Raw genomic sequence first — 11,553 nt, 5'->3', positions numbered from 1 at the left:
AAAATTACTGTGACTAGAGAAAAGGGACATTTAAAGCAGGCAGATAATCATTCATTGTTCATTTTTATTATTAGAAACTATTTTCTGTGTATGTTGAACTGAATTATTGACTGCGACAAATTTCACCCATTAGCATGTTCAACCTTACTGCGTGAACTAAAAGACTGGAGAACTCGAGCAGTTCACTGAGTTTTAGTGATTGAACTCTGTCGTATTTTCATATTATTAGTACAAATGTACCAACTTCTTTTGAACAAACTCCTCAGATTTTATTAATAAATTATTCAGTTACCACGCTCATAATAATATAAATCTTCTCCTTGTATGGAAACATGCACTGTCCATCTACATTCTGTGATTTAAACAGGTGATTCCTGCAGACATCAGCCTAATTCAAAACTCTGACACAACAAAAATTAACATGAACAACAAACAACAAAAACTTGTTGAGTGAACGTTGAGTTCTGAGTATTGAGTCACGAAGAATCAACCGTCCCCAAAAATGTGAACTGATTTAAAATAACTGAAATGTAACAAACTTATTGTGACAGAAAGAGAAATCATTTGTGACATCTTCCTCTTAGTGTCTGTGACAGCGTCAGTCACCTGGAAAAGCTGTAATCTGATCTAAGAGGACGAATACAAACTTTGAAAGCTCCTATTATCAACAGCAGCAGCAGTTTGTGTATTAGAGCTTCAAGAAATGATTTGATCAGAGGATTTATCAAAGATTACATGTGATCTGAATAAAAACATGTTGGTGTTTGCAGACTTCAGTCCAACAGACAGAGAAAGTCTCTAAAGTCCAGGCTTCTGGTCTATGAAGCATAAATTCTAACTGCCTTCATCCGCACGTCTACCCTGCTTACTCTAGTATAGCACCTGACCGAATAGCCCCTGTGGGCCAAATACTACACTAGCCGCGTGCATTCACGGCAGCTCTCCTCTCATTGATCTGTGCACTTGGTATGGTGCTAGGATATTTTTTAGTGGCTCGGACAGTGAGCCCCAAGGGTCTGTTAATTTCAGTGGGCTAGAGTAACCTGTTAGAACCTTATTAGATGTTGAACACACTACACCTCATGATTACACCCTGTAGGAGATGTCATAAATGTGAGGTCCACAACTTAATCTTTAACTGCAGTGGATATATTTATTGCAAAGTTTAGCAAGGGCAAGCATACAGTTTAATTCATTTAGATATGATTAATCCCATCCTCTAAAATCACTATCCTTATATTAAGAGATTTGATAACCTGATACGAAGGCTGTTGCTGAGTTACTGAGGTTGGTCCAATTTGGAGAGAGGGAGGGAAGCGGTGATCAGTCGATCCAATCCTTTCACGACTGCCGTACTGCTGGATTTCATCAAGAGTCCCTGGCTCTGTCCAAAGCCCAGAAAGTCCCGACCTCCACAGTCTCTCCTTGGCAGGATGAACACGAAAAGAATTCTGGTTGGTCCAGTCGAGACCCACAGCTGGTTTGGGGTGGTTAATCCTCCTTGGCTCGGCTCCCTCTTGCCAGCTGTGGCTCCCCAGATTCTTCTCTTGCGATGTTGGGCTGTTCGTCTCTTCCTTCTCTGTGGTTTGGAGTCTAAGTCCGTAGATTCAATGCTGCCGATGTGGTCTGTCGTCCAGCATGTCTCGAACTTGGGTGCCGGCTGACGAGGATAACCCCGATCTCCGTTGTGCAGTGGCTCTTATACTCCCTGTTCGTTGGATCTCTCTGTATCAGGCTGCAATGAGTCACTTGTCCAACCATATTAGGTGGTGATTGTCATAGTTCATCCTCTCTGTTTGTCCCTCCAGATGTTTCCTGTTTGCTTCACTTATCCCCTCCCTCTCATTCTCCCTCCGGTCCAGTTGCTTAAGATTTCCTGGCCCAGCCTCTCAGCATTATTTAGTTATGATTACTTCTTTAGCTACTAGCTGTTGCAATGATTTCACAATCTCCAGTAGTCAGAATCTTCAGTTATAATCACAATCTTTTCTTATGGTTACACATTTCAACAGTTCATTTTTGCATTTGTTTAAACACAGAATCATCATTAATCACATTTTAGTTTAGCTCATTTTTCTATCTATGCATTACTCACATACTCATATATATTTTTTAAATGTCCAAAGGCTTAACATTACTGGCATGAATGAAAAGTCCCTTCGTTCCCCATTCTCAGGCCGTCTGCTGGGGGGTTTCACTTCCCCATTTGCAAGGCCAGACAGTAAGAAACTCTCTGTCATCCGTTTCACAGGTTGTTATTTTAACTTTTCCGTTGTGTCAGCGGATCAGGGATCTCAACTCACTTGACAACATGTAGGACCTCTAACATCATATATTTATCTGTCCATGTGTCTTGTCTTGTTTGCTTGAAATGATCAAGTTTACTTGTTGAAGTAGAAATTGACACATCTCGTCAATCCTCTTAAGGTCATGTGTTTTGATTTCTGTTTTATTGTGAAACTTACCCTTCCTCTCCTTTCAGACCGCCTCACTTCCTGCCCCTGTGTTTTTCCCTCCAGTTTTGATTGTCTGCCCGCTTGTTACCAGTCCCCTCTCTTGTGTATTTAGTCTGTGTTTCTGCTCCTCTCTGTGCCAGTTCGTTTTGTACCCCAGTGCCTTACGTCCCAGCCCTGTGAGTTTTCTAGTGATCGGATTTTCCTGTTTTTTTCGTATTTTGCCTGTTTACTGACTTCTGCCTTTGCCTAGCCCTTTTTGGATTTGTTTGCCTGATCTGATTGATTACCATGTACCGAACCTTCCTTCTGACCAGTAAACGGATTGCGTTTCAACCCTGAGTCCTACCTTTTGGGAAGTACCAGTCATAACAGAAATATTTCTTTGGTTTCTGTTGATTTCACTCACACACACGCACACACACACACACACACACACACACACACACACACACACTTAATGATGCTTCCATTCAGGAATTGATGTCACTTTGTGTTGTGACTCATCCACTATATTTGTACGGGGAGGTCCAAGGTTACATTTCAGAGGAAGACAACATTCATGTCACTTTGCACATTTGAGCCAGTTCTAAAGATGATTGAGGATGAAGCTCACAGTCAGTCAGCTGTGTGTAATGTTTCTTAGGTTAATAAAGAAACTTGGGTTCGTCACTGAACATGTTTATTAACGAAGCTCGTCAGCAGGATACAGGAACACTGTGATAACTCTTATTCGTCTACTAACATCGGTGGAATACATTATATCTGCAGCCATCTGGTGGCAGGGGGTAGAACTGCAACTCATTAACTTATCATTACCCCTTTTTCTTGAGATGAAAACATCACACACCAAGTATTTATGTTATTTTAACACTCACATATGACTATGAACTCATTGATTTTTTTTCTTCTTCTTTTCAGCTTAACATTTCTTAATAACCAACATAAACATGAACTCTAGCTTCACTGAAAAGGATACAGCTCATAGTCCTTATAGATTCAGCCTGTCAGGTGCTTTGACAGGGCGCGATGATCTTCTCAGCACTGGCAAGTCAGTCTCTACAGCCCTCTGGTGATCATCTGGCAGTGGATCCTCTGATGTGGTGGAGGCTGGATCTCCCTTAGAATCTTCCTCTGTCTGTTCCTGCCAGGTGTCTTGTGTTTTTAGTAGACTCCGTCGATTTCTTCTGAGGACTTGACCATCTTCTGTTTTGACATTATAAGATCTTGGACTCACTTCCTCAAGAACTGTTGCTTTCTTGCTCCAGGTGCTGGAATCATGTATTCTCACTGTGTCATGCCTAGCCAGTGGTACTAAGCTTTTTGTTGACTTGTCATAATTTGCTTTTTGTCTCTTTTGAAGATCTTTTAGTTTTTGTTTCACTTCCTTCTGTTTCTGTTCAGAGGTGTATGGAAGTGTGGTGCGTAATCTGCGTCCCATAAGAATTTCTGCAGGGGACAGGCCATGCTCAAGAGGCGAAGCTCGATAACTCAGCAGAGCTAAGTATGGATCTGAATGACTTTCTTGTGCTTTCTTGAGCAGCTGTTTGACTATGTGCACACCTTTCTCTGGCTTTCCGTTTGATTGGGCATACAGGGGACTAGAAGTCACATGACAAAGTTTGATTGGGCATACAGGGGACTAGAAGTCACATGACAAAAGTCATAAAAAGCAATAAAAACTTGAATATTCTTGCGCAAAATCCTGAAACTCTTTGCAGCTGTAGGAGGGACCGTTGTCACTGTACACAACTTGAGGAATCCCGTGTCTGGCAAAGATAAATTTCATGTGCTTAATCACACAGGCCGCTGACATGTTGGGAAGCAGTGCAATTTCTGGATAGTTGGATAGGTAGTCGATTACCAGCAGGTAATTCTTTCCATCCAAGTAGAACAAATCCGTCCCAACTTTTTGCCAGGGCTCGTCAGGTATCTCTGTGATTGCCATGGGCTCTTTTGCCTGCTTTGCTAGATGTTTTAGACATGTGGCACATCTTGACACCATCCTGTCTATATCAGCATTTATGCTTGGCCAATAGATCGAGGTTCTAGCCCTTCTCTTCCACTTTTCCATTCCTAGATGCCCTTCATGTAATCTTTTAAGCATGTTTGGTCTCAGAGACTGAGGAATGACTATTCTGTTCTTCCGCAACAGCAGTCCATTAACCAAACTCAGCTCCCCTCTAATGTTGTAATATTGTTGACACTCACCCCGTGGCCAATCCTCATTCATCAGCTGGATGACTCTCTGCAGGCCGACATCCTTCTTTGTTTCATCCGCGATCAGCCTGGATTTCATGTCAGACATGGGCAGTGTCTCAGTGATCAGGTTCACATGAAGATTCACTTCCTTTTCAGTGGAACACTCGTCATGCTCCTCGCTCTGTGTGACTGCCCTAGACAGAGCATCAGCTACCACTATGTGTTTTCCAGGTGTGTAAATCAGGTCAAAATCATAGCGTTGTAGCTTCATCATGAGCCTTTGAATGCGTGGTGACATTTCACTGAGGTTTTTCTTGATGATGGCTATTAACGGCTTGTGGTCTATCTCTGCTACAAACTTTGGTAGGCCATACACATAGCCATGAAACTTCTGGAAACCGTACACCAGTCCCAAACACTCTTTTTCAATTTGAGCGTAGTGGCACTGAGCACTTGTCATCATTCTCGACACATAGGCGACGGGCTTCCAGTCTTCTCCAGATGTCTGCAGCAGAACGGCTCCAATGCCATCCTTTGATGAGTCGGTGGATATCTTTATCCTTTCTGATGGATCGAAAAACGTCAACACTGGCTCTGTGGTGAGAGTAGTTTTCAGACGGGACCATTCTGCCTCATGTTCAGATGTCCACTTAAACTCACACCTGTCACGCAGTAGCTCTCGTAAGTGCACTGTCTTGGAGGATAAGTTTGGTATGAATTTTCCAATGAAATTGATCATGCCTAGTGCCCGCAGCACACCTTTTTTGTCTTCAGGTCTTGGCATGTCCAGTATTGCTTTGATCTTGCTTCTGTCCGGTTCAACACCGGCTGCTGACAACTTATCACCAAGAAAGGTGATTTCGTTCACACCAAACTGACACTTCGATCTGTTCAGCTTCAGCTGGTACTTCTGGACTCTCTGAAGCACTTTGATGAGCCTTTCGTTGTGTTGCTCAAGAGTAGATCCCCATAAGATCAGATCATCAACATACACACGTACACCTTCAATGCCCTCTATGATGTGCTCCATTGTTCGGTGGAATACTTCTGGAGCGGAGCATATGCCAAAAGGCATTCTCTGGAAGCAGTAGCGCCCGTACGGTGTATTGAAAGTGCAGTACTTTGTACTGTCCTCATGCAGCTTTAACTGCCAGAAGCCTTGAGAGGCGTCCAATTTACTGAAGTATTTGGCACCGGCCATCTCGCTTGTTATCTCGTCTCTGGTAGGTATTTGATAATGCTCTCTTTTTATGTTGTTATTCAGATCTTTTGGATCCATGCACACACGTAGTTCTCCATTCGTTTTTCTGACACACACCATCGAATTCACCCATTCTGTTGGCTCTTCTACTTTCCTTATCACACCCAATGACAGCATTCTATCCAGTTCTTGTTTCAGCTTTCCTCGTAGGGGAGCTGGAATGCGCCTGGGAGCATGGACGACTGGCTGTGCATCATCCTTCAGTTGTATCTTGTAGGTGAATGGTAAGACTCCAAACCCCTTGAAGATGTCTGGGTATTGGTTCACTATTGTCTCCACACTGGTCTGGCTATTGACATTGTTAAGGCAGTACACCCTCCTCACTAAGCCTAAATTTTCACATGCAGTGTCACCTAATAATGAGTCATGTCCATCCGGAACAACTACAAACATAAGGTGATGCTCTTTTTCTTTAATTTTCACTTTTAGTTTGCATGTGCCTTTTGTGTCAATGTTGTGTCCATTGTAGGCTTTGAGCTTCACTGGGCTGGGATGGATGCGTGGTCTCACCTTCATTGCTCTGATGTCGCATTCACTGATTAAATTGGCCTTTGCCCCTGTGTCTAACTTCAGCGGAATGACTGCACCATTTATCTCCAGTGGCACAATCCACTTGTCCTTTCCAGCACAGGTTGCATTTGTGCACTGTTCAATGTCTTTTGGCTGTGCTGCCATGCCATCCTCATCCTGCGCTACCATGCTGACAAAGAACGAATCAGCAAGCTCCGTTTCCTCCACTGTGTGGACTCGATCACTGCCACTCTGTTTCCCTTTTGAAAAGCATTGCTTGGCAAAGTGATTCTTTCCTTTACATTTGCTACACGTTTTGCCAAATGCAGGGCACTGTTTAGGTGCATGCTGATTGCCACATCTTTTGCAGGAAAATGTCTCTGTGTCTTTTTGCGGTTTACTCTGTTTTTTCTGTCTTTGCATTTGCTTATGCACCTTAGCCACGTGCGCCGTTGCACTCTCCTGATCCTTCTGACCGCTGAATGTTTTTGCATGCTGCTTAGCAAGTTCGCTAACTTTAGCAGCTAACTTTAGTTCAGGCTCCCGTAGTAACCTCTCTCTCACTTTTTTGTCGATCACTCCGAACACTATTTGGTCACGAATCATTGAGTCTTTCAAGTTTCCGAAGTTACATGTTCTTGCTTTCAATTTCAAGTCCGTCACAAAAGCATCAAAACTTTCACCTTGCACTTGCATGCGGGATCGAAACGCATACCGCTCGAAGGTCTCGTTCTTCTTTGGTGAACAGTGTTCATCAAACTTTTCCACAACCTTGTCAAACTGTTCCTGGTGATCCCTTTCAGCAAATACGAACGTATTATATACCTCCACAGCCTGAGGTCCCGCGGCGGTGAGAAGCAGTGCTATTTTCCGCGCATCTGGCTTTGTGTCCAGGCCCAGTGCCTGCAGATACAGCTTAAATCGTTGCTTGAACGTTTGCCACTCGCAGTCCACATTTCCCGTCCAATTCAGAGGTTCAGGCGGCTTCACACTTTCCATCACATCTGTTGGACCACTCCTGGTACCATGTAATGTTTCTTAGGTTAATAAAGAAACTTGGGTTCGTCACTGAACATGTTTATTAACGAAGCTCGTCAGCAGGATACAGGAACACTGTGATAACTCTTATTCGTCTACTAACATTGGTGGAATACATTATATCTGCAGCCCTCTGGTGGCAGGGGGTAGAACTGCAACTCATTAACTTATCATTACACTGTGTGCTGATGGAGATGACAGTGGTGATGAGGATAGTCTAAATCTGTGCTGTGAAATGAGAGCATCACAAGTGCAGGGACACGTGTTAAAGAGGGTTAGAATGGTTTGTTTGGACTTCAATGAACAGTTATTTCATTGAATCTTATTTATTAATTACATGTTGCCTTTTTTGAACTCTATAAAAAACATCTGTCTCAGTATTTTTCATGAAATTGTTGAAACAGGACAAATGTCTGATAATGATGTCTGAGGTCTTCTGTCTACTTGTTGAAGTAGAAATATTTCTTTGGTTTCTGTTGATTTCAATGTGTTTCCACAAATAATGTCTGATCATTGATATCAATGTCTTTATTTTGATTTATGTGAGACATTTTATATAAGAAACTGAATGAACAACACCTTTTTATAAATAATGTATTTTTATGTTTTCAAACCTGAACACATCTGATTGGATTATAAATGGACTTTTATCAACATCATTTATTCTTTATTCAGATTGGGGGGCTGCAGGTTGTCAGAGATCAGCTGTGCTTCTCTGGCCTCAGCTCTAAAGTCCAACCCCTCCCATCTGACATTGGTGTTTGCAGAAGTTAGGACCACAAAGGAGGCAGCGAATTTCAATGTCAGCCCTTTGCCTATGAAAGTGACTGGTTAATCAATCTATCTCCAGTAATGAACGGACCCAGACACAAAGTAAGAGAACTGAACTAACTCATTTATTTGACTCTAATATTATCCCATACATTTGAATCCTTTAATGTGTTATTTGTGCACATGTTCAGTATTTCATGCTCATACTGTGACAGCTGTTGTTCTTGTTGTGCTGGGTGCATTAAGTGTTGCATCTTTGTAGCTTCTGAATTTTATCTCACAAATCCTCATAGATTGGAAAGAGTATGGATTTGTGTCTGATTGTAATTATTGGAAAAATAAATGAATTGTGAATAGAGAAAAGAGTACGCCGGGGTGAAGGCGGGCGGGTGTAGACGATCCTACACCGGGAAAATCACAGATCAGTCAAAGTGCGCCCCCTTGTGGCTGGCTATAGTGGCTACAGGTCATAAGTCCCCGCACCTTCATAAAAGCGACACTAAAAACTCAAAGTACTCTTCAAATAAGTTTCTCAAAACGTGTTTGTTTCATCTAGGTAGTTATTATCACGATAATCCATGTCCAAGAGTCCATTTTCCCGATAAGATGGGTTTTATTCGTGCACTATAAACCGCTCTGACCTCCTCAACTTTATTTTGGTACTTAGCATTTACTTAGCCTATTAGCTAAATATTTAGTTTCACCCGAAACATTTAGCTTTAACATTAAGATTTATATTTATATTTAAACATTAGATTTAACATTTAGATTTAGATTTAACAATTAGATTAACATTATATTTATATTATATTTAACATTTAGATTGAACATTTAAATTTAGATTTAACATTTAGATTTACAGTTAAATTTTACATTTAAATTGGATTTAAATATTAAAATATCTCTAGGTGACAAATATGTTCTAAATGTGCAAAAAAGACTCAAAATGTCAAACCAGTTTTTTAAACATTGCTTTTAGTTAAATGTGACAAAATGTTGCTGTTATTTTCAGCGTGAGACGCTTTACAAACGGCACCCCATAGAGCTTTAGCTCTAATTTCAACAAAACTGATTATTATGATGATTTTTTAAAAATGACTGTTGTATTATTAAAAAAATCAATAGTATCATCAACAAAAATGTGAACTGATTTAAAATAACTGAAATGTAACAAACTTATTGTGACAGAAAGAGAAATCATTTGTGACATCTTCCTCCTTAGTGTCTGTGACAGCTTCAGTCACCTGGAAAAGCTGTAATCTGATCTAAGAGAACGAACAACTTTTAAAGCTCCTCATTATCAACAGCGCCAGCAGTTGTGTATTTAGAGCTTCAGAAATGACTTTGATCAGAGGATTTATCAAAGTTTCATGTGATCTAAATAAAAAACATGTTGGTGTTTGCAGAGTTCAGGACCACAAAGAGACGCGAAGTCTCCCAATGTTCAGCTATTTGCCTATGACGAGTGACTGGTCCAAAGTTCTTCCTCCTCTAGCCTCCAGTGGTGAACCTGGACCCTCAGACACAAAGTAAGAGACTAGACTAACTCATTTAATTCACTGATTTTCAGTTACCCTCTGCTGATGTCATGTTTTGTAATAAACAATATTACATAATGTAAAATGTTTTTTTAAATAGAATAGATATTTTAATTGATCCCTTGAAGGGAAATCTTTTTTACACTTATTGTTTTGTCTGCATTTTATCCAAAATACAACACACACCACAAATGCTCATAGACATGCAATGTAAGCGATGTAGAGGATGGGCAGCCACACAAGAGCAGTTAGAGGGTTTTGTACTTGTGTCAGGGTACATCAGCATGCCCAGGAGAGAACTGGCACCTCTCCAGCGAGAGGTCCACCTTTAACTTTGGTCCATGGACCATGCAACTTTCAAAGCTCCTCATTATCACAGCAGCAGCAGTTTGTTATTTAGACTCAGAAATGACTTTGATCAGAGGATTATCAAAGATTCAATGTGATCTGAATAAAAACATGTTGGTGTTTGCAGACTCCAGGACCACAAAGAGACAGTGAAGTCTCCAGTGTCCAGCTATTTGCCTATGAAGAGTCACTTGTTTCAATATCATCCTTCATATTCAGTAAATGACTTGGACTCTCAGCACAAAGTAAGAGAACTGATCTAACTCATTTATTTGACTCTAAATTTCATCCCATACATTTGAATCCTTTATGTTTATTTGTTGCACATGTTCAGTATTTCATGCATCAACTGTGACAGCTGTTGTTCTTGTTTGTGCTGTGGTGCATTCAAGTGTTGTTCATCATTTGTAGCTTCTGAATTTTATCTCACAAATCCATAATTTAGAATTCTGGAAAGAGTTATTGGATTTTGTGCTGATTGTAATTATTGGAAAAATAAATTATTGTGACTAGAGAAAAGACATTTAAAGCAGGCAGATAATCATTCATTGTTCATTTTATTATTAGAAACTATTTTCTGTGTATGTTGAACTGAATTATTGACTGCAGACAAATTTCACCCTTTAGCATGTTCACCTTACTGCTGTGAACTAAAAGACTGGAGAACTCGAGCAGTTCACTGAGTTTTAGTGATTGAACTCTGTCTGTATTTTCATGTTAATTAGTACAAATGTACCAACTTCTTTTGAACAAACTTCTCAGATTTTATTAATAAATTATTCAGTTACCACGCTCATACATAATATAAATCTTCTCCTTGTATGGAAACATGCACTGTCATCTACATTCTGTGATTTAAAACAGGCTGATTTCCTGCAGACATCAGCCTAATTCAAAACTCTGACACAACAAAAATTAACATGAACAACAACAAAAAAAAACTGTTGAGTGAACGTTGAGTTCTGAGTATTGAGTCACGAAGAATCAACCGTCTCCAAAAATGTGAACTGATTTAAAATAAGTAAAATGTAACAAACTTATTGTGACAGAAAGAGAAATCATTTGTGACATCTTCCTCTTAGTGTCTGTGACAGCTGTCAGTCACCTGGAAAAGCTGTAATCTGATCTAAGAGGACGAATACAAACTTTGAAAGCTCCTCATTATCAACAGCAGCAGCAGTTTGTGTATTTAGAGCTTCAGAAATGACTTTGATCAGAGGATTTATCAAAGATTCATGTGATCTGAATAAAAACATGTTGGTGTTTGCAGAGTTCAGTCCAACAGACAGAGAGCAGAGTCTCCAGGATCCAGCTATCTGTCTAGGAAGCGTTCCCGGTACAAAGAACCTCTTCCAGGCTTCAGTGATGAACCTGGACCCTCAGAGACAAAGTAAGAGAACTGATACTAACTCATTTAATTCACTGATTTTCA

This window comes from Larimichthys crocea, unplaced genomic scaffold (genome assembly GCF_000972845.2).
Source record: "Larimichthys crocea isolate SSNF unplaced genomic scaffold, L_crocea_2.0 scaffold137, whole genome shotgun sequence".
In the NCBI taxonomy this organism is placed as follows: Eukaryota; Metazoa; Chordata; class Actinopteri; family Sciaenidae; genus Larimichthys; species Larimichthys crocea.
Note: the sequence above shows the minus strand (reverse complement) of the source record.